A 25,304-nucleotide genomic window follows, 5' to 3' on the forward strand; every position below is an offset into this window, starting at 1 on the left:
ACTTTCTTCTTCCACACACTTTTCCAAACTCAGTCACCAGCTTCTGCAGTTTCTCACATGAATCAGCCACCAGCGCTGTATCATCAGCGAACAACAACTGACTCACTTCCCAAGCTCTCTCATCCCCAACAGACTTCATACTTGCCCCTCTTTCCAAAACTCTTGCATTTACCTCCCTAACAACCCCATCCATAAACAAATTAAACAATCATATATATATATATATATATATATATATATATATATATATATATATATATGTGTGTGTGTGTGTGTGTGTGTGTGTGCACTTTCGTGTAATGATCACATTATCAGGGGAGCAACAAGAAAGAATACAACAATCACTTGATATACAACGAAGAGACGTAGCTAGGACATCTTATTTGTATATCAACTGACTATTATATTTCTTGTACCTCCTCTGATGATGTGATCATCACAAGAAACTGCACTTGGGAACTTATCATGTTACACTTCCACGTGGACAAAAAGGAATATACTTGATCAGGCGCTCAACTGTCATTTTCCCCATGGTGTTATGGCCTAGCCTATGACCATCATCAGTGTCAGTAAATATCCTCCTTCCTAATCTTCCCCATCCTCATTCTTACCACCACCATCACTATCAATAAATAACCTCCAACATCACTATCCCTAATCTTCCCCACCTTCATCCTAACCATTTTCATCAACAAAACTTCATCACTATCACCTCCCTCACTACAGTCTCCATCGTTCACCACCCTCACATCATGAATTAATTCCCCGTTCGTCTAAGTTCTTATCGTCGCAAAAGAAAATATATTGACCTCCCGCCCATTCTCCAAGCTATATAAAAAGTAAAATATAACTCTGATATAAAAAAGAATACAATAACTATGGTTGGTCGTAACAGTCAGGTTAACGTTCTGTGACCGTTAATAACCGTTAAAAACCGTTGTTAACGGATAAATATGACGTAAATGTCCCGGGGACAAGCGGAGCCAATGAACCAATCAGCAGGTCCAGCTTTGCTTACAATGGTGCCATCTATAAAAACACTGTAATCCCAACACTGCTGCAGCAAAATGTGTCAACACTCATCTGAATATATTAAATCCATTGCCAAATCTTTACAACCACATGTTTTCCATTTCTTTCTTCCTAAACATTTACCATTCTGGTGACTCAAAAAATTCCATCATTTTTCTTTTATCTGGTATTTTTCCAGTTAACCCGGAGTGAAATTCCCTTCTTTACCATCGTTCCCGAATAGTTCTTTGACAGACGCTGGCTTTTTCTTCGTGTTGTAAAACTTTTACGAAAAATACACTTTGAAAACGATGTCTTTTTTCTTCTTCTTCTTCTTCTTCAATGTCTGACAGATGCCCCTGAGCTGTGACTGTTGGGTCTGTCCTGTTACTGTCTCCAGACTCGACGTCACATGTCTCACGTAACTGCTACAGAAGTGGTTGGCTGAACCGTCACAAACGGTAGTAACATCTTGGCTCTGTTCCTGTTGCTAACTACAATGCTACTGTTGTTACCGCCTTTTGCATTTTCACTGTGAGTGCCGGGAGAGAGAGAGAGAGAGAGAGAGAGAGAGAGAGAGAGAGAGAGAGAGAGAGAGAGAGAGAGAGAGAGAGAGAGAGAGAAGAAGGAGGAGGATTCACTCCTATACTGCTACTGTTCTAGTGCTTGTTTTCTTGTTTCAGTGGTCCCTGTAGTGAGGGGGGGATGTTACTAGTACTGTTCCAGCGTTACTGTACTCTGAAGTTACGAGTGTCACTGTCTGTGTTATCAGCAGCGTCACTGTCGTGTTAAGGTGTCATTATGTTTATAACCGTTACCGCTGTCAACGAATGTCACTATAACATCATACGTGTCACTGCAACTAATGTTACAGATGTTACTGTTGTGTCACTGTTTTCAACTGTTCCTGTTGTTACTAGTCATGATAATGGTAATGTGTTACTGGTGTTACTAGTCACTTCAATTTCACAGGTGTTACTGTCGCTACTACTCTTACTTTACAGTTACGAGTGTCGCTAGTCACTTTAATGACGCAGATGTAACTAGTCACTTCACAAATGAGGGTGTTACCGGTCACATGACCGTTAGAGACGTTACTATAACAGATGTAACTGCTTCTACTACTGTCACTTTATTATGACAGGGGGTACTGCTATAATCTAAGTCATTAAGGTTGTGTTACTGTACGTGGGCACTACTGTCACCGTAGTGACTAATGTCACAATGCTATTATCACAAGTGTTACTACCGTCACGTGTGTTGTAGCTACTAGTCATTACAGGTGCTACTGGGTTTTACGAACGTTGCCAACTGTTACAACTCAAGTCATAATAATCTCACAGGTGTCACTCCACCGCAACAAATTTCTTTCCAGCATCACTCACGGCGTTACTGTAAATGAACCTTTGGTTACATACACTTTTGGTGTATGTTACTGTACTGTGTTACAGGAGACGCTTAGCAGCTTGTTGAGAAAGTGTTACTGTAATACTGCAGCTACAACTGTCACTACAGTTATTTCAACGTTACAAGTCTTGCAATAATGTTCTTCAGCATGAGGTAACACTGCCGTTGATGTGACAGATGGAGATGTACTGATTCCTACGAAGGTGTTACCGTACTGGTGTTGCTGTAGCGAGAAAACACTGTACAGCCCCGGGTGAGGCGTATTGCTCCTGGGGCACGTAACACTGGTTGTACTAGTGTGGTAGACAGGTGTAAGCCATCAGTCACGTGCGTCACTGGACAGGTACAGGTGTGACAGCACGTGGCAGGTGTCGCTGTACAGTTACAGTTACGGATTAGGCAAATGGGATCATCAATGTGGAGGGGAGAGGTGGAAGCTTTCATGCATTCGTGGTCCAACAGGGAGACTAAAGAAAGGCTTCCCAGCTGAAAATCTTCTGAACATCGTAGACGCTAGAAAAACTGTGGCTCTTTAAATGGCAGTAGGGACACTAAATACTCTAATAAGAGTGCCAACCATAGGAAGCCAGAGTCGGGAGGAGAAAAAATGATGACCTAACAACTCAAAATCTCAGGACGGGAGTCCAGTGTTGTTTTTATCTTAAACTGTTCAATGGACTCGTTGGGAACAAATCGCTCGTAACCGAACATAAAATCAGACTGAAAGACTTGGGTCGAGACAGCAGACGAAAGAGAGGGTCGAGGAGAAGAAGAATAAAATGTAGATATCACCTTCAAAACCTAATCGAAGTGGGAGTTATGTTGCCTCCACCACAACCTAGATGGACTGCAGGACGGAGCATGGTAACCACTGACATCACTGCACGCGATACAAATCACCTTAAGAAGGATCTGCATCTAAGTATAGAGGCTCATGACCCCGATGGTTTCTCATCCTTTGTATTCAACGGATGAGTACAACACTGACAAGCCATTTGGTACGTTGCTTAAGAATATCCTGGGGGGAGGGAACACTACCGAAGGAGAGGAACACAACAAAAATCGTACTTGTTTTTTAAGAAAGACAAGGAGAGAGAGAGAGAGAGAGAGAGAGAGAGAGAGAGAGAGAGAGAGAGAGAGAGAGAGAGAGAGAGAGAGAGAGAGAATATAAAGACTTGCTAAATTACAGGCTAGCTTCACTGACAAACATGGGTCCGTCTGGATAAGGGTCAGAGAGCAAAGTATTTGCAAAGGGCAAACTACCTCACCATAAACAGGGAGAGGAAGAGAGATACGTGGATGGACTGCATGTGTTTGTACTGCCAAGAGGAAAAACTGCTTAAAAGATACTGGATTTCTCGTACGTACAAGGCAAGCTTCGCCTCTTTCGATGGACCGCATACGACGTACATGGTACAGATCACACATGCTAGAGGTGACCTTTTCAAATAGCAAGTAGTGTTCCGCAGGACCACCTTCTATGCCTGATGATATTTTTCTAATTATGTAACTGATCTGCCATGACCCCATGTCTACAGATGGATATGCTTATGAATGAAGCTAAACGTACAATAAGGAATAGTAGTTAAGGATTGTTACACGCCCCAGTAACGGTCTGGTGCACAGCTGATAAATTCTAGCTCAACCTAAATGGCAAATGGAGGTAAGGCGCATAAATCGAGGTTAGGCTAAGTCTTACCATCCTGCAGAGGCTAGGCTACATGTCTTACCATCCTGCACAGGCTAGGCTACATGTCTTACCATCCTGCAGAGGCTAGGCTATATGTCTTACCATCCTGCAGAGGCTAGGCTACATGCCTTACCATCCTGCAGAGGCTAGGCTAAATGTCTTACCATCCTGCAGAGAGTTAATTACACAAATATTCCCGTGAGATGAATTCTGAGGTCGCTCCAGTCTGTCACCACATAACCATATTACGAGAAATGGAAAGGAATTAACAATTAAGGAAACCTGCACGAGACAAAATACTTTCAAAACAATCTTACCTCAACATGAAGTCCACTCAGTTCTATGCAAGTGCACTGATTCCCTCTCATCCAAGCCACTTCATTACTACCCAACATGTGTACGAGTAGGAAAAGAGGAGAGTGGTTGGTTCCCAGTGAATGCTGGTTTGCGGCAGGGGTGCGTGATGTCTCCATGGTTGTTTAATTTGTTTACGGATGGGGTTGTTAGGGATGTGAATGCAAGAGTTTTGGAGAGAGGTGCAAGTATGCAGTCTGTTTTGGATGAGAAGGCATGGGAAGTAAGTCAGTTGTTGTTCGCTGATGATACAGCGTTGGTGGTTGATTCGGGTGAAAAACTGCATTAGTTGGAGACTGAGTTTGGTAAAGTGTGTGAAAGAAGAAAATTGAGAGTAAATGTGAATAAGAGTAAGGTCATTCGGTTCAGTAGGGTTGAGGGACAAGTAAATTGGGAAGTAAGTTTGAATGGAGAAAAACTGGAGGAAATGAAGCGTTTTAGACATCTGGGAGTGGATTCAGGAGCGGATGGAACCATGGAAGCGGAAGTGAGTCACAGGGTGGGGGAGGGAGCAAAGATTCTGGGAGCGTTAAGAATGTATGGAAGGCGAGAACGTTATCTCGGAGAGCAAAAATGGGTATGTTTGAAGGAATAGTGGTTCCAACAAAGTTATATGGTTGCGAGGCATGGGCTATAGATAAGGTTGGGTGGAGGAGGGTGGATGTGTTGGAAATGAAATGTTTGAGGACAATATGTGGTGTGGGGTGGTTTGATCGAGTAAGTAATGAAAGGGTAAAAGAGATGTGTGGTAATAAAAAGAGTCTGGTTGAGATAGAAGAGGGTGTGTTGAAATGGTTTGGACACTTGGAGAGAATAAGTGAGAAAAGATTGACAAAGAGGATATATGTGTCAGAGGTGGAGGGAAGAAGGAGAAGCGGGAGACAAAACTGGAGGAGGAAGAATGGAGTGAAAAAGATTTTGAGCGATCGGGGCCTGAACATACAGGAGGGAGATAGGCGTGCAAGGAATACAGCGAATTGGAACGATGTGGCATACCGGGGTCGACGTGCTGTCAATGGAATGAACCTGGGCATCTGAAGCGTCGGGGGTAAACCATGGAAAGGTCTGTGGGGCCTGGATGTGGAAAGGGAGCTGTGGTGTCGGTGCATTACACATGATAGCTAGAAACTGAGTGTGAACGAATGTGGCCTTTGTTGTTTGATCCTGGCGCTCCTATTTCGTGTATGGCGGGATGGCGACGGGAATGGATGCAGGCAGCAAGTATGGATATGTACATGTGTATATATGTGTATGTCTGTGTATGCATATGTATGTATATGCTGAAATGTATATGTATGTATATGTGCGCGTGTGGGCGTTTATGTATATACATGTGTATGTGTATACACATGTATATGTATGGGTCTCTTACCCTGCGATACCTCGCTAATGCGGGAGGCTCCGGCTATGTTAAATAAAATATATATATATATATATATATATATATATATATATATATATATATATATATATATATATATATTTTTTTTTTCTTTTCTTTTAAACTAATCGCCATTTCCCGCGTTAGCGAGGTAGCGTTAAGAACAGAGGACTGGGCCATTTTTGGAATATCCTCACCTGGCCCCCCTCTGTTCCTTCTTTTGGGGAAAAAAAAAAAAAAAAACGAGAGGGGAGGATTTCCAGCCCCCCGCTCCCTCCCCTTTTAGTCGCCTTCTACGACACGCAGGGAATACGTGGGAAGTATTCTTAATCCCCTATCCCCAGGGATATATATATATATATATATATATATATATATATATATATATATATATATATATATATATATATATAAATTTAAACATGTGTCATTATAAACATGTGCAAGTGAATCACTCATAACATGCCCAAGAATTAACTCTGCAAGTTGCAATCATTCCAATGTATAACCATAAGCGGTCGTTACAGATGTCAAACTATATCAACATATTGGAACTGCACATACATGTCCCTTAAAGACATGCATCACTGTAAATGTCGTTCTAAAGAGGTGTTACAGTTGGGTTCACCATATAGGATGTTACAATACTGTAAGGGTTACTAGAAACAACTGTCACTATCACTAAAAACATGATGTTCAGCCATCTAAACTGCATAAGCTACCGTTCAGCCAGTTTAACTAAGCAACTGTCTCTGCTCAACCAGTTCAACTGTACAAACTATAAACGTCACTGAACTATACAGGTGTTACTGTTCAACTAGCTGAACTATACACATGTTACTGTACAACCAGCAGAACTATACACATGTTACTGTCAACCAGCAGAAAGATACACATGTCACTGTTCAACCAGCTGAACTATACACATGTTACTGTTCAACCAGCAGAAATATACACATGCTACTGTTCAACTAGCTGAACTATGCACATTTTACTGTTCAACTAGCTGAGGTATACACATGTTACTGTTCAACTAGCTGAACTATACACATGTCACTGTTCAACTAGCTGAACTATACACATGCTACTGTTCAACTAGTTGAACTATGCACGTTACTATTTAACTTGCCGAACTATACAAGTTTCTATTCAAACCTACTGAACTATACACATGTTACTGTTCAACTAGCTGAACTATACACATGTTACTGTTCAACTAGCTGAACTATACACATGTTACTGTTCAACTAGCTGAACTATACACATGTTACTGTTCAACTAGCTGAACTATACACATGTTACTGTTCAACTAGCTGAACTATACACATGTTACTGTTCAACTAGCTGAACTATACACCTTACTATTCAACTAGCTGAACTATACACCTTACTATTCAACTAGCTGAACTATACACATGTTTCTATTCAAACCTACTGAACTATACACATGTTACTGTTCAACTAGCTAAACTATACACATGTTACTGTTCAACTAGCTGAACTATACACCTTACTATTCAACTAGCTGAACTATACACATGTTTCTATTCAAACCTACTGAACTATACACATGTTACTGTTCAACTAGCTGAACTATACACACGTTACTGTTCAACTAGCTGAACTATACACATGTTGCTGTTCAACCAGCAGAACTATACACATGTTACTGTTCAACCAGCAGAACTATACACATGTTACTGTTCAACTAGCTGAACTATACACATGTTACTGTTCAACTAGCTGAACTATACACATGTTACTGTTCAACTAGCTGAACAATACACATGTTACTGTTCAACTAGCTGAACTATACACATGTTACTGTTCAACTAGCTGAACTATACACATGTTACTGTTCAACTAGCTGAACTATACACATGTTACTGTTCAACTAGCTGAACAATACACATGTTACTGTTCAACTAGCTGAACTATACACATGTTACTGTTCAACTAGCTGAACTATACACCTTACTATTCAAACCTACTGAACTATACACATGTTTCTATTCAAACCTACTGAACTATACACATGTTTCTATTCAAACCTACTGAACTATACACATGTTGCTGTTCAACCAGCAGAGCTATACACATGTTACTGTTCAACCAGCAGAACTATACACATGTTACTGTTCAAACAGAACTATACACATGTTACTGTTCAACCAGTAGAACTATACCCATATCATGGATTTGCCACACTCAACAGGTGGCAGCAACAAGAGTTTCTGCGAACGTTTCCGGAGAACATCCCCAACAGCTGTTAACATCACTAAAAACAGGTGCCACTGTGTTGCTAAAAAGCTACTAATGTCATATCAAACAGGTGTAAGTATAACCAGTGTTCCTAAAAGTCATAATCTAAACATCATTCTAAGAATATGTAACAATAAAGTTACTAAGTAGGTGTAACGATAACAGGTGTCTACACCTAGGTAACGCTACACTGCTGCAAGCTGTTATCAAACAAGTTGTAACGGCACGTTTTCTTGACGGACAGGTGTGAGGGTAACAGGTGCTGATGCTAGTGTCACCAGAAATATAAATGTCTGAATAACATGTGCTGCCATGTCATTCGAAACAGATGGACGTCTAAATTACCCCCTAAAAAAAAGAGTATGATGCTATCTTAAATCTAAATCAATGTTACCACTGCCTAACGTGTATGATATCCTAACATGCCTTGTCATATATATATATATATATATATATATATATATATATATATATATATATATATATATATATATATATATATATATATTATCCCTGGGGATAGGGGAGAAAGAATACTTCCCACGTATTCCCTGCGCGTCGTAGAAGGCGACTAAAAGGGGAGGGAGCGGGGGGGCTGGAAATCCTCCCCTTTCGTTTTTTTTTTTTTCTAATTTTCCAAAAGAGGGAACAGAGAAGGGGGCCAGGTGAGGATATTCCCTCAAAGGCCCAATCCTCTGTTCTTAACGCTACCTCGCTAATGCGGGAAATGGCGATAGTTTGAAAGAAGATATATATATATATATATATATATATATATATATATATATATATATATATATATATATATATATATATAAACACGTATATCTAAAACTTTCTCTGTAAAGTGGTGTCCGTAAATAACATCAAACACGAGAGACAGTCACCCAAATCATCTGTAAAATATGATCGTATATGTAAACATAATCCTGCACATCCATCATTGCTAATGTCTCATCCCTAAACCGCTTCGCTGGCAACACTGCCAACCAGCATTCTATATTTTTTTCTTATTCTTTTTTCTGTTAACATAACTATGCCACATCAGACACGTCACAGCACATACCGCTATCTACGTGTAAAATCACAATCAAAGTTTTAATCCGGTTTCCGGCAAAGCGGGTCACGAACAACCAAGGTTCTAGCTAAGGGGGGGAGTACTGCATAGCCAAGGTACCAGCAGAGGGGAGTATTGGATAACCATGGTTCTAGCGAAGGGGGGAGGGTCTTGGATAACAGAGGTTCTAGCGAAGGAGGATTCTGGATTATCTTGATTCTGGCAGCTCTCTCTGCATCCTTACTTGACAGAGGCGAGTCGAAAGCGGTCCGACTTATCAACCCTCCCAGGCTAACTTCCAAACTTGGCCCCCCTTGCCCTGCGCCGTAACGTTGGTTCACTTTCCCTCTTCTGTAGGTATTACGTTGGTTTCTGGTCCCGAGAGCTTGTTGCTTGTGTGCCTAACCAATGGTTAGACCACGCAATACTCGGCAAGCTGCTGTGTGGCCGTTGGCAAGTCAAGGGTAGGCCGTTATGATAACCGTTTCTTCACCTACGGCTCGAAGCTTTGGAATTCCCTACCCTCTCATGTCCTTTCCGATAGCCAAGACCTAGATCAACGTAAATAACAGACTTTTCACTTCCTCCAAATTCGTAAATTCTTTACCTTCTCTCTCCTTTTACCCCTTCATTAACCTCTCTCTCTACTTCAACCAAGGACCGGCCTCGAGGTGGACTTTGTCCGTGAATGGAGCCTCAGAAAAGTCTTGGATAATCATGATTCTGGCTGAGCGGATCTTGGATAATAAGAGATCTAGCCAAGATCAGAGTCTTGGATAACTGGGGTACAACAAGGCGGGTTGTGTTTTATCATCGTGAATTCTTGGCTATGGAATATGATCTGGTCATCCAGGTTCCTGGTTCACGGGATGAGGAGTATTGTAACTGTACAACCCAAAGACCCAGTATCCTGGGAATCTCGCAACTTCGAGACGACACTCCACGCAGGAGCTGGGAAATGATGGACTCCAGAGAAGAGGTCTTCGACGAGACAGAGTTCCTATTCGTCCACTGTTGATCTTGGGATTTAAATAACTGTAGTAATGATTGCCACCTGATGACGTGGATTGTCTCTATGAAAAATTACGTAAAGTAAAATCATATAAACTACTGAACTGCGATTTCACCTTCATAATTATCATCACAAACAAGTGTGATCAATATATATATATATATATATATATATATATATATATATATATATATATATATATATATATATATATATATATATATTTTTTTTTTTTTTGCTTTGTCGCTGTCTCCCGCGTTTGCGAGGTAGCGCAAGGAAACAGACGAAAGAAATGGCCCAACCCACCCCCATACACATGTATATACATACGTCCACACACGCAAATATACATACCTACGCAGCTTTCCATTGTTTACCCCAGACGCTTCACATGCCCTGATTCAATCCACTGACAGCACGTCAACCCCGGTATACCACATCGATCCAATTCACTCTATCTTCCTCCTTTCACCCTCCTGCATGTTCAGGCCCCGATCACACAAAATCTTTTTCACTCCATCTTTCCACCTCCAATTTGGTCTCCCTCTTCTCCTCGTTCCCTCCACCTGCGACACATATAACCTCTTGATCAATCTTTCCTCACTCATTCTCTCCATGTGCCCAAACCATTTCAAAACACCCTCTTCTGCTCTCTCAACCACGCTCTTTTTATTTCCACACATCTCTCTTACCCTTACGTTACTTACTCGATCAAACCACCTCACACCACATACTGTCCTCAAACATCTCATTTCCAGCACATCCATCCTCCTGCGCACCACTCTATCCATAGCCCACGCCTCGCAACCATACAACATTGTTGGAACCACTATTCCTTCAAACATACCCATTTTTGCTTTCCGAGATAATGTTCTCGACTTCCACACACACACACACACACACACACACACATATATATATATATATATATATATATATATATATATATATATATATATATATATATATATATATATATATATATATTTTTTTTTTTTTGCTTTGTCGCTGTCTCCCGCGCTTGCGAGGTAGCGCAAGGAAACAGACGAAAGAAATGGCCCAACCCACCCCCATACACATGTATATACATACGTCCACACACGCAAAATATACATACCTACGCAGCTTTCCATTGTTTACCCCAGACGCTTCACATGCCCTGATTCAATCCACTGACAGCACGTCAACCCCGGTATACCACATCGATCCAATTCACTCTATTCCTTTCACCCTCCTGCATGTTCAGGCCCCGATCACACAAAATCTTTTTCACTCCATCTTTCCACCTCCAATTTGGTCTCCCTCTTCTCCTCGTTCCCTCCACCTGCGACACATATAACCTCTTGATCAATCTTTCCTCACTCATTCTCTCCATGTGCCCAAACCATTTCAAAACACCCTCTTCTGCTCTCTCAACCACGCTCTTTTTATTTCCACACATCTCTCTTACCCTTACGTTACTTACTCGATCAAACCACCTCACACCACACATTGTCCTCAAACATCTCATTTCCAGCACATCCATCCTCCTGCGCACCACTCTATCCATAGCCCACGCCTCGCAACCATACAACATTGTTGGAACCACTATTCCTTCAAACATACCCATTTTTGCTTTCCGAGATAATGTTCTCGACTTCCCCAGCTTAAAGGGAAAAAAAAAATTTGTGAGGAGGGAGGGGGGGGCCCCCAGAGAGGCGCAGTTATAAAAAAAAAAAAACCCGGGGAGCCATTGCGGCAGCGTGCCATCATGGCAAATTTTCCGTGGTAGGGAGGTACTCTCCCCCTCTCTTGACAACACCTGATTCACGTCCCTCTTTTCTTCGTGACTAGTTTTTCCCTTTGCATGAGCAATACGTTTGCCCCGACTTTTCGTAGAATCCCGCCATAAGAACACGCTCTTTCCTTATATGTGTTCGCAATTTACCACGTCAACGATGTAGCGCCAAGGACATAAAAAATATATATCCTCATTCGCTCACATCCATTCTCTACCTGTCATGTATGATGCACAGAAACTAAATCCCCTTATACACAATCAGGCCCCACAGACCATTCCTTAGTTTCCAAATGACAGGATGTTGTCTGTAGACCAAATCGCTCCAATTTGCTTTATCCATTGCAGGTCTCGCATCCTACCCAATGTTCAAACTCTATACCTTCTCTATATTCTCTTAGTCGCGCTTTCGTCACTCACCCTCTCCAAACGTCCAAACCATTTCAGCACACCCTCTGCAGCTCCCTCACTGCATGTTCCTCTCACCATCTCTCCTCTCTCTCTCTTACATATGCATATCAAAATATACGTAAGTATATATACACATCACAGCCATATACACATGTACATATTCATACTTGCTCGCCTTCATTCATTCCTGCCGCCACCCCGCCCCACAGGAAACAGCATCGCTACCCCCTGCTTCAGTAAGGTAGCGCCAGGAAAACAGACAAAAAAGGCCACATTCGTTCACACTCAATCTCGCTGTCATGAGTAATGCATCGAAACCACAGCTCCCTATCCGCATCCAGGCCCCACAGACCTTTCCATGGTTTATCCCAGATGTTTCACATGCCCTGGTTCAGTCGACAGACAGAACGTCGACCCCCGTATACCACATCGTTCCAATTCATTTTATTCCTTACACGCACCCTTTTTGTCCACGGGGAAATGAAACACGATAAGTTCCCAAGTGCACTTTCGTGTAATGATCACATCATATATATTTTATTTATTTATTTATTATACTTTGTCGCTGTCTCCCGCGTTTGCGAGGTAGCGCAAGGAAACAGACGAAAGAAATGGCCCAACCCACCCCCCCCCCCCCATACACACGTATACACATACGTCCACACACGCAAATACACATACCTACACAGCTTTCCATGGTTTACCCCAGACGCTTCACATGCCCTGATTCAATCCACTGACAGCACGTCAACCCCGGTATACCACATCGCTCCAATTCACTCTATTCCTTGCCCTCCTTTCACCCTCCTGCATGTTCAGGCCCCGATCACACAAAATCTTTTTCACTCCATCTTTCCACCTCCAATTTGGTCTCCCTCTTCTCCTCGTTCCCTCCACCTCCGACGCATATATCCTCTTGGTCAATCTTTCCTCACTCATTCTCTCCATGTGCCCAAACCACTTCAAAACACCCTCTTCTGCTCTCTCAACCACGCTCTTTTTATTTCCACACATCTCTCTTACCCTTACGTTACTCACTCGATCAAACCACCTCACACCACACATTGTCCTCAAACATCTCATTTCCAGCACATCCATCCTCCTGCGCACAACTCTATCCATAGCCCACGCCTCGCAACCATACAACATTGTTGGAACCACTATTCCTTCAAACATACCCATTTTTGCTTTCCGAGATAATGTTCTCGACTTCCACACATTCTTCAAGGCTCCCAGAATTTTCGCCCCCTCCCCCACCCTATGATCCACTTCCGCTTCCATGGTTCCATCCGCTGCCAGATCCACTCCCAGATATCTAAAACACTTCACTTCCTCCAGTTTTTCTCCATTCAAACTCACCTCCCAATTGACTTGACCCTCAACCCTACTGTACCTAATAACCTTGCTCTTATTCACATTTACTCTTAACTTTCTTCTTCCACACACTTTACCAAACTCAGTCACCAGCTTCTGCAGTTTCTCACATGAATCAGCCACCAGCGCTGTATCATCAGCGAACAACAACTGACTCACTTCCCAAGCTCTCTCATCCCCAACTGACTTCATACTTGCCCCTCTTTCCAAAACTCTTGCATTCACCTCCCTAACAACCCCATCCATAAACAAATTAAACAACCATGGAGACATCACACACCCCTGCCGCAAACCTACATTCACTGAGAACCAATCACTTTCCTCTCTTCCTACACGTACACATGCCTTGCATCCTCGATAAAAACTTTTCACTGCTTCTAACAACTTGCCTCCCACACCATATATTCTTAATACCTTCCACAGAGCATCTCTATCAACTCTATCATATGCCTTCTCCAGATCCATAAATGCTACATACAAATCCATATATATATATATATATATATATATATATATATATATATATATATATATATATATATATATGTACAGCGTTAAAGGGATGACATTGATTGGGGCCTCAGTTGCCCATGCCGTCTCAGCTTAAATGGAAAAAAAAGTGTGAGGAGGTGAGGAGAGGCCGTCCAGAGAGGCGCAGTTATAAAAAAATGAAACTGTTGAGCCATTGCGGCAGCAGTGCCATCATGGCAAACTTCCGTGGTAGGGAGGTACTCTCTCCCTCTCTTGACAACACCTGATTCACGTGCCTCGTTCTTCGTGACTAGATTTTCCTGCAGTGAGCAATACGTTTGCCCCGACTTTTCGTAGAATCCCGCCATAAGAACACGCTCTTTCCTTATATGTGTTCGCAATTTACCACGTCAACGATGTAGCGCCAAGGACATAAAAAATATATATCCTCATTCGCTCACATCCATTCTCTACCTGTCATGTATGATGCACAGAAACTAAATCCCCTTATACACAATCAGGCCCCACAGACCATTCCTTAGTTTCCAAATGACAGGATGTTGTCTGTAGACCAAATCGCTCCAATTTGCTTTATCCATTGAAGGTCTCGCATCCTACCCAATGTTCAAACTCTATACCTTCTCTATATTCTCTTAGTCGCGCTTTCGTCACTCACCCTCTCCAAACGTCCAAACCATTTCAGCACACCCTCTGCAGCTCCCTCAATGCATGTTCCTCTCACCATCTCTCCTCTCTCTCTCTTACATATGCATAGCAAAATATACGTAAGTATATATACACATCACAGCCATATACACATGTACATATTCATACTTGCTCGCCTTCATTCATTCCTGCCGCCACCCCGCCCCACAGGAAACAGCATCGCTACCCCCTGCTTCAGTAAGGTAGCGCCAGGAAAACAGACAAAAAAGGCCACATTCGTTCACACTCAATCTCGCTGTCATGAGTAATGCATCGAAACCACAGCTCCCCATCCGCATCCAGGCCCCACAGACCTTTCCATGGTTTATCCCAGATGTTTCACATGCCCTGGTTCAGTCGAGACAGAACGTCGACCCCCGTATACCACATCGTTCCAATTCATTTTATTCCTTACACGCACCCTTTTTGTCCACGGGGAAATGAAACACGATAAGTTCCCAAGTGCACTTTCGTGTAATGATCACATCATATATATTTTATTTTTTTATTTATTATACTTTGTCGCTGTCTCCCGCGTTTGCGAGGTAGCGCAAGGAAACAGACGAAAGAAATGGCCCAACCCACCCACCCCCCATACACACGTATACACATACGTCCACACACGCAAATACACATACCTACACAGCTTTCCATGGTTTACCCCAGACGCTTCACATGCCTTGATTCAATCCACTGACAGCACGTCAACCCCGGTATACCACATCGCTCCAATTCACTCTATTCCTTGCCCTCCTTTCACCCTCCTGCATGTTCAGGCCCCGATCACACAAAATCTTTTTCACTCCATCTTTCCACCTCCAATTTGGTCTCCCTCTTCTCCTCGTTCCCTCCACCTCTGACGCATATATCCTCTTGGTCAATCTTTCCTCACTCATTCTCTCCATGTGCCCAAACCACTTCAAAACACCCTCTTCTGCTCTCTCAACCACGCTCTTTTTATTTCCACACATCTCTCTTACCCTTACGTTACTCACTCGATCAAACCACCTCACACCACACATTGTCCTCAAACATCTCATTTCCAGCACATCCATCCTCCTGCGCACAACTCTATCCATAGCCCACGCCTCGCAACCATACAACATTGTTGGAACCACTATTCCTTCAAACATACCCATTTTTGCTTTCCGAGATAATGTTCTCGACTTCCACACATTCTTCAAGGCTCCCAGAATTTTCGCCCCCTCCCCCACCCTATGATCCACTTCCGCTTCCATGGTTCCATCCGCTGCCAGATCCACTCCCAGATATCTAAAACACTTCACTTCCTCCAGTTTTTCTCCATTCAAACTCACCTCCCAATTGACTTGACCCTCAATCCTACTGTACCTAATAACCTTGCTCTTATTCACATTTACTCTTAACTTTCTTCTTCCACACACTTTACCAAACTCAGTCACCAGCTTCTGCAGTTTCTCACATGAATCAGCCACCAGCGCTGTATCATCAGCGAACAACAACTGACTCACTTCCCAAGCTCTCTCATCCCCAACAGACTTCATACTTGCCCCTCTTTCCAAAACTCTTGCATTCACCTCCCTAACAACCCCATCCATAAACAAATTAAACAACCATGGAGACATCACACAACCCCGCCGCAAACCTACATTCACTGAGAACCAATCACTTTCCTCTCTTCCTACACGTACACATGCCTTGCATCCTCGATAAAACTTTTCACTGCTTCTAAACAACTTTCCTCCCACACCATATATTCTTAATACCTTCCACAGAGCATCTCTATCAACTCTATCATATGCCTTCTCCAGATCCATAAATGCTACATACAAATCCATATATATATATATAAATTTAAACATGTGCAAGTGAATCACTCATAACATGCCCAAGAATTAACTCTGCAAGTTGCAATCATTCCAATGTATAACCATAAGCGGTCGTTACAGATGTCAAACTATATCAACATATTGGAACTGCACATACATGTCCCTTAAAGACATGCATCAGTATATGTCGTTCTAAAGAGGTGTTACAGTTGGTTCACCATATAGGATGTTACAATACTGTAAGGGTTACTAGAAACAACTGTCACTATCACTAAAAACATGATGTTCAGCCATCTAAACGGCATAAGCTACCGTTCAGCCAGTTTAACTAAGCAACTGTCTCTGCTCAACCAGCTCAACTGTACTGAACTATACACTTGTTACTGTTCAACTAGCTGAACTATACACATGTTAGTGTTCAACTAGCTGAACTATACACATTGTTACTGTTCAACCAGCAGAACTATACACATGTCACTGTTCAACTAGCTGAACTATACACATGTCACTGTTCAACTAGCTGAGGTATACACATGTTACTGTTCAACTAAGCTGAACTATACACCTTACTATTCAACTAGCTGAACTATACACTGTTACTGTTCAACTAGCTGAACAATACACATGTTACTGTTCAACTAGCTGAGGTATACACATGTTACTGTTAACTAGCTGAACTATACACATGTTTCTATTCAAACCTACTGAACTATACACATGTTACTGTTCAACTAGCTGAACTATACACATGTTGCTGTTCAACCAGCAGAAATATACACATGTTACTGTTCAACTAGCTGAACTATACACTGTTACTGTTCAACCAGCAGAACTATACACATGTCACTGTTCAACTAGCTGAACTATACACATGTTACTGTTCAACTAGTGAACTATACACATGGTTACTGTTCAACCAGCAGAACTATACACATGTTACTGTTCAACTAGCTGAGGTATACACATGTTACTGTTAACTAGCTGAACTATACACATGTTAGTGTTCAACTAGCTGAACTATACACATGTTAGTGTTCAACTAGCTGAGGTATACACATGTTACTGTTCAACTAGCTGAGGTATACACATGTTACTGTTCAACTAGCTGAACTATACACATGTTACTGTTCAACCAGCAGAAATATACACATGTTACTGTTAACTAGCTGAACTATACACATGTTACTGTTCAACTAAGCTGAACTATACACATTGTTACTGTTCAACTAGCTGAGGTATACACATGTTACTGTTAACTAGCTGAACTATTACACATGTTACTGTTCAACTAGTTGAACTATGCACGTTACTATTTAACTTGCCGAACTATACAAGTTTCTATTCAAACCTACTGAACTATACACATGTTTCTATTCAAACCTATGAACTATACACATGTTATGTTCAACTAGCTGAACTATACACATGTTAGTGTTCAACTAGCTGAGGTATACACATGTTACTGTTCAACTAGCTGAACTATACACATGTCACTGTTCAACTAGCTGAACTATACACATGTTACTGTTCAACTAGCTAAACTATACACATGTTGCTGTTCAACCAGCAGAACTATACACATGTTTCTATTCAAACCTACTGAACTATACACATGTTACTGTTCAACTAGCTGAACAATACACATGTTACTGTTCAACTAGCTGAACTATACACATGTTAGTGTTCAACTAGCTGAACTATACACTGTTACTGTTCAACTAGTGAACTATACACATGTTAGTGTTCAACTAGCTGAGGTATACACATGTTACTGTTAACTAGCTGAACTATACACCTTACTATTCAACTAGCTGAACTATACACCTTACTATTCAACTAGCTGAACTATACACATGTTACTGTTCAACTAGTGAACTATACACATGTTACTGTTCAACTAGCTGAACTATACACATGTTAGTGTTCAACTAGCTGAGGTATACACATGTTACTGTTCAACTACTGAACTATACACATGTCACTGTTCAACTAGCTGAACTATTACACATGTTACTGTTCAACTAGTGAACTATACACATGTTACTGTTCAACTAGTGAACTATACACATGTTATGTTCAACTAGCTGAACTATACACATGTTATGTTCAACTAGCTGAACTATACACATGTTACTGTTCAACTAGTGAACTATACACATGTTACTGTTCAACTAGCTAAACTATACACATGTTATGTTCAACTAGCTGAGGTATACACATGTTACTGTTCAACCAGCAGAAATATACACATGTTACTGTTCAACTAGTGAACTATACACATGGTTACTGTTCAACCAGCAGAACTATACACATGTTACTGTTCAACTAGCTGAGGTATACACATGTTACTGTTCAACCAGCAGAACTATACACATGTTACTGTTCAACCAGCAGAAATATACACATGTTACTGTTCAACCAGCAGAACTATACACATGTTGCTGTTCAACCAGCAGAACTATACACATGTTTCTATTCAAACCTACTGAACTATACACATTTACTGTTCAACCAGCAGAAATATACACATGTTACTGTTCAACTAGCTGAGGTATACACATGTTACTGTTCAACTAGCTGAACAATACACATGTTACTGTTTAAACAGAACTATACACATGTTATGTTCAACTAGCTGAACTATACACATGTTACTGTTCAACTAGTGAACTATACACATGATACTGTTCAACTAGCTGAACTATTACACATGTTACTGTTAACTAGCTGAACTATAACACATGTTACTGTTCAACTAGCTGAACTATACACATGTTACTGTTCAACTAGTTGAACTATGCACGTTACTATTTAACTTGCCGAACTATACAAGTTTCTATTCAAACCTACTGAACTATACACATGTTACTGTTTAAACAGAACTATACACATGTCACTGTTCAACTAGCTGAACTATACACATGTTACTGTTAACTAGCTGAACTATTACACATGTTACTGTTCAACCAGCAGAAATATACACATGTTACTGTTCAACTAGCTGAACTATACACATGATACTGTTCAACTAGCTGAACTATACACATGATACTGTTCAACTAGCTGAACTATACACATGTTACTGTTCAACTAGCTGAACTATTACACATGTTACTGTTCAACTAGCTGAACAATACACATGTTACTGTTCAACTAGCTGAACTATACACATTTACTGTTCAACCAGCAGAACTATACACATGTTACTGTTCAACTAGCTGAGGTATACACATGTTACTGTTCAACTAGCTGAACTATACACCTTACTATTCAACTAGCTGAACTATACACCTTACTATTCAACTAGCTGAACTATACACATGATACTGTTCAACTAGCTAAACTATACACATGTTTCTATTCAAACCTACTGAACTATACACATGTTGCTGTTCAACCAGCAGAAATATACACATGTTACTGTTCAACCAGCAGAAAGATACACATGTCACTGTTCAACTAGCTGAACTATACACATGTTACTGTTAACTAGCTGAACTATACACATGATACTGTTCAACTAGCTGAGGTATACACATGTTACTGTTCAACTAGCTGAGGTATACACATGTTACTGTTCAACCAGCAGAACTATACACATGTCACTGTTCAACTAGCTGAACAATACACATGTTACTGTTCAACCAGCAGAACTATACACATGTTACTGTTCAACTAGCTGAACTATACACATGTTATGTTCAACTAGCTGAACTATTACACATGTTACTGTTCCAACTAGCTGAACTATACACATGTTACTGTTCAACTAAGCTGAACTATACACCTTACTATTCAACTAGCTGAACTATACACCTTACTATTCAACTAGCTGAACTATACACATGTTACTGTTCAACTAGTGAACTATACACATGTTGCTGTTCAACCAGCAGAACTATACACATGTCACTGTTCAACTAGCTGAACAATACACATGTTACTGTTCAACTAAGCTGAACTATACACATGTCACTGTTCAACTAGCTGAACTATACACATGATACTGTTCAACTAGCTGAACTATACACATGATACTGTTCAACTAGCTGAACTATACACATTTACTGTTCAACCAGCAGAACTATACACCTGTGGCGGTAAATTCGCGGTCTGATGGTGGAGCGGTGGATTGGGAGAGTTGGCTGGGTTGCTGCACCTTAACTCGACAAAGACTTGGTCGGTCGGGAGGGAGTATGTCTGCCGCTTAGGCTTAACAAGGCAACACACATCACTAATTTATGTTCTTCCACAAACACTCATAATCTACATAATCCCACTTACCTTGCGAACTGGGCGATAATATACTCGATCAGACGGGTAAGAACCGGCGATTTGGCTGATTAATGGTGTTTTACAGTGAACATTTGAGGAGATATGGGCTGTACCTGCTAGCCGCCGAGAAAACTGTTCGGACTTGGGCGCTCTCGCACACACACAGGACGGCAGCGTGACGTCACTAGCGCTTCCAACCAGCTCTGCTCTTTTTCACATTCATTTAGCCTCTCTACTGATATGTTTGTGGCTTTACAGGCGTAATGTACACGACTGAAGCTGTGCAGAGGAGTGCTATTACCGTAGGATATGTGATTACGGTCAGTGAAGGGATATGCAAGATGATGGATGTAATTGGTATTTGTATGCAAGGAATATGATGATTTGGTGACACAATGAAGACTAACACCCGGCTCCGTTTGCCTCAAACATGGCGTGCTTATTTGGTTGTAGCGTGCCACATTTGGAGAGAATTTTTCCCTACCCTACCTTATCCTTACGCATCTTTCATTGCCTCTTCTAAATAATTTTCTCACTAAGAACGCCCTTCATGGTGTCCGAAACGTTAAGAAACGAACGAAAAGAAAAGAATCGAGGTGGAATGACGCATATCTTTGTTCAGAAGCTCGCTGTACAAAAACGGTGGATTGATTGAAGGTTTTCGCAGCCATCCGCCCGTGCTACAGTATCCAACTTCCTTAATTTTTCCTAATTAAGTAGCGGTGTTCATGAAGGGTCACGTTACTCTCATTACACTGACAGACTACCCGAGTAGACCACTTCACAATGGACGATCGCATGAGAGCAACGGTAAAGCCTTTAATTGGAGGTTAGTACATGATCAAATGATAGTCAGCAACTCCGCACTTCCCTGCAGTTATCGTATACTTGTATTTGGTGTCGAGGCTGTGGAGCCGCCGAGAGGTGGCGGAGGACACCACAAAGATACTCTGCTCGAGAAATAAGGCGATGAAGAAGGAAACGGGAGAGATGTTGACGGAGAGGCGACGATATTGATAACAGGTGAATAAGGAGAAAGCGGGATGCACTCATGCATAAAATGAAGAACATGGAAGATTTATCAGATCAACCAAGATGCTTTTTCCCCGTAACAGCAGATGAAGTGGAAACAGATGTATGGAAACAATGATGCAGCTATTTAACATTCATTTCAGATCAGGAAAGCGAGGACACGCTGTGCGATGTAGGAGGGTCTGCGAGGAGGAGGAGCCTGGAGTAAGGAACGCGAAGTGTCTCAACGAAAACGGAAATATTTCATAACTGGCCGTCGTAACTCGGAATCGTTCACAAAGGTGCAGTTGTCGTTTCACCTTTCCTACAAATAATGAATTATGTGACGTGAACGCCATCCTTACTATCATTATACAACAACTATATGTACGTGAATCAACACCTCATGGTAAAGGCGAAACCGGGAAGGTTGTTGAGGGCGAAATAAAAAGAAAACTGTCGGGAGCTTAACCAGGCGTCGCTGCAAGGCCCGCCATGATGTTGGTTGTAGACTGAGGTAAGCCTTGTTTGGTGGCGTGCGGCGGTCGTGGCAGTTCCCAGCGTGACGGCCCCCACATCCCCCTGCTAGCAGCAGTGTGGGAGGCGAGTGATGCACCACCACCAGTCTCTTGGCCCACTGGATTGTGGGGATTTACCGATTTCATGATACGGAGTGCAGGCAGTCGGGCTGTGATGAAGTGCGGAGGGGAGGAACTGCTAGCTTGCAGTGTATTACCGTTTGTTTGTTCTTGCATCTGTGTGGTTGTTTTGATTAACTTTCAGCGAGTACATTTGTACTCAGGCAATCCTCTCTTTAAACGCATGCACTATTTGTCGGTCTGACTTCTTTCAAAAAACGTAGTTTTGATCACATTTCATTAGTAGCTGCTGATCAGGAGTAAAGGCGTCATATGCGTCGCTCCGAATGTGGGTCAGAGTGAAACAAAACGGACTTAGTTCGGTAAAGTTATGCATTTCTACAGTACATCCTTTGGGGGGAGGGAGGGAGGGGGAGCGAGTACATTCCTCACAGAAAACGGACAAGAGCGTAGACTGAAATAACTAGAGAACTTGAAAGAAATGTGGTAGCTTTCTTGTAAAAACATATTCATGCTTGTTTCCTCACCCGCAGAAAAGTAATTATGCATTATTCCTCTTTTTTAGAGTAGTGAGTGGCAACAGTTTTCTAAGGGAATAAGTAATTGTTAAGGTTTGATAGAGTTCACTGGTTCGCACGTCAAAGTTGGTTACACATCTCTTTTTTCCAGCATTCACCCATGCAAGGGAAGTTTGTTCTTTGGCTGGATTTCTCTTTTTACATGATTGTTTAACAATTCCATAAAATCAGAGGACTGTGAAGACTAGCAGAAGGCATATGAAAGCGAAACATACTAGTAACTAAAGGATTGATTTCTGACACAGCACAAGGTCACGTACACGATAATCCAAAGCAGAATCTATGTAGAAAAGAAACGCCTTTATTGTGACTTGAGCCCCGACAGAATCATTCGTCTGAAATATCAGAATTAGCATTTTCGCTGCATATATAGATTATTCGATTACATGCAATGACAGCATGAAATTATCTTGAACACTTGGAAAGAGTATTCAAGATTTTCCCATTTTTAATTTGTTGACGGCCATAATGACCCTGATAGGCGATTGACATAAAGCCCAAATATCCAAGTAATCCTCAGTACCACTCTACAACACGAGCTTGTGTGAGGATAACCGGGTTCGACAAGTCACGTTTGACAAGCCTTCATCATCGCCAATAGACGGAAAGGAACACATCATCGAAGACTTCCTCGCTGTAAAGGAGTCTACTTAACCCTGATCCCGTGTGGAGCACAGCTTCGAAACCGTGGCAGCCAAGATTATGAATATCATACATATATGATTACATTCTTGAACATTAGTCATCTTTCCTCTTACTAATTTTTCGAAAGACAGCGGTTCAGGTTTTGGCTTGGGCAGCCACGTCCCAGGGCCTGAAACAGACAATCACTGGACCCTAACGTTTCCCTGGTCACGCGCTGCCCTCTGCCCTTGGCTCTGTGACCCGCTGCATCAACTGGTGACGCCAGCCGTTATGAGTGTGTTCGGGCCACACCTCCCCCCTCCTCTCACCAACTGCCTCTGCAACCCCTTCATTAAGGTACAATGACTTTAAGACAGCTGTATCTGCCAACACAATCATTTTCTCGGGCTGGTGTGGGTGATGGGAACTAAATGGGAAATAAGTAGAGGCGTAACATTTCCGTACTGCACTAACTTAGCCGACCATTTCACAACTAGTTATCTGCCGAGTGCAATTTTGAGTCTGCGATTAATTTCTCACGAGGCCAATGGCTCAAATAACTCTTTCAGTACATGGATCAATATAGTCAGAAAAGGAGGGATGCTCATTGCATGAGTATAGGGTATAGTCTTGTACAATATTTCATATGTTCACATATATGCACAGGTCACTAATATGCACATACATTTCTACAGAATATGGATTACCTAAACATGGTAAGAGACACTGACAAGTTATCTGTATCCTACTGCAAATTCTTGTGATTCTGTCCGTCAAATATATCGTGCTAAGTGCATTACCAATTACTTATAATCTGTTCTAAGGTAAGCACTTGCTGCCGGCAGATATGCAAACCAACAAGCATCGTACATCTGGACTTTAAGTGTGACAACATCAGGTCCCTCAGTAAGCTAACCTTGTTATGTGTAAATATTTCCCTTTATGGATTAGCAACTAGACAGGAGTTGCCGACACTTGGCCTCCATGTCACTGGAGAGAGAGAGAGAGAGAGAGAGAGAGAGAGTCGCAAATCGACATGGCGCCAAATATTACTACTTTCATGACGATGTTAGAAATAATTAGCCCATCTCTTATTTACTTACTCTTCCCTTCAGGAAACAAAGTGCATAATTATTTCCTTAAGGGTGGTGAACTGCACAAGAAGCTGAGAAATATAGAGTCTACATACAAGCATAGTCAAGGGGGTATATTTGTGCAGCATTCGGTTCGCATTTGTCTTAACGGTACGGGTTAAGCAGTCCATCCATATTTCAGTGCTGGAGCTAATTACCACTAATCTTTTACGACTCAAAGTTTCGTTTTTTCTATTCGACATATCAAAAACCATTCTAGCCACGGTGCATTTTAATCGTTGTTCCATGAACCACTGTTCAGGTTATTAAGTATTTCAGGTGTTCCCACACACTATAATATACACTTTCAAGCGGGTGTAATTATCACTGAATTCAATGCGTCACATTATTCGAGTAGTTCCAA

At 41.6% G+C, this 25,304-nt stretch overlaps 1 protein-coding gene across 11 annotated transcripts in view; it reads right to left on the reverse strand.

Annotated features, from left to right (window-relative positions):
- Window positions 1–21,160, reverse strand: part of tou (bromodomain adjacent to zinc finger domain 2B toutatis) — a 1,094,933-nt gene extending 1,073,773 nt beyond the window's left edge. For 9 of the 11 annotated variants that reach the window (XM_071667371.1, XM_071667379.1, XM_071667383.1 and 6 more), the window contains exon 1: window positions 21,005–21,160. The gene's annotated coding sequence lies outside the window, so the exon portion shown is untranslated. The remainder of the gene's footprint in view (window positions 1–21,004) is intronic. The other 2 variants (XM_071667378.1, XM_071667364.1) reach the window with 1 other exon arrangement.
- Between the last annotated feature and the right edge of the window lie 4,144 nt (window positions 21,161–25,304).

Source organism: Panulirus ornatus, chromosome 12 (assembly GCF_036320965.1).
Source record: "Panulirus ornatus isolate Po-2019 chromosome 12, ASM3632096v1, whole genome shotgun sequence".
Classification (NCBI taxonomy): domain Eukaryota; kingdom Metazoa; phylum Arthropoda; class Malacostraca; order Decapoda; family Palinuridae; genus Panulirus; species Panulirus ornatus.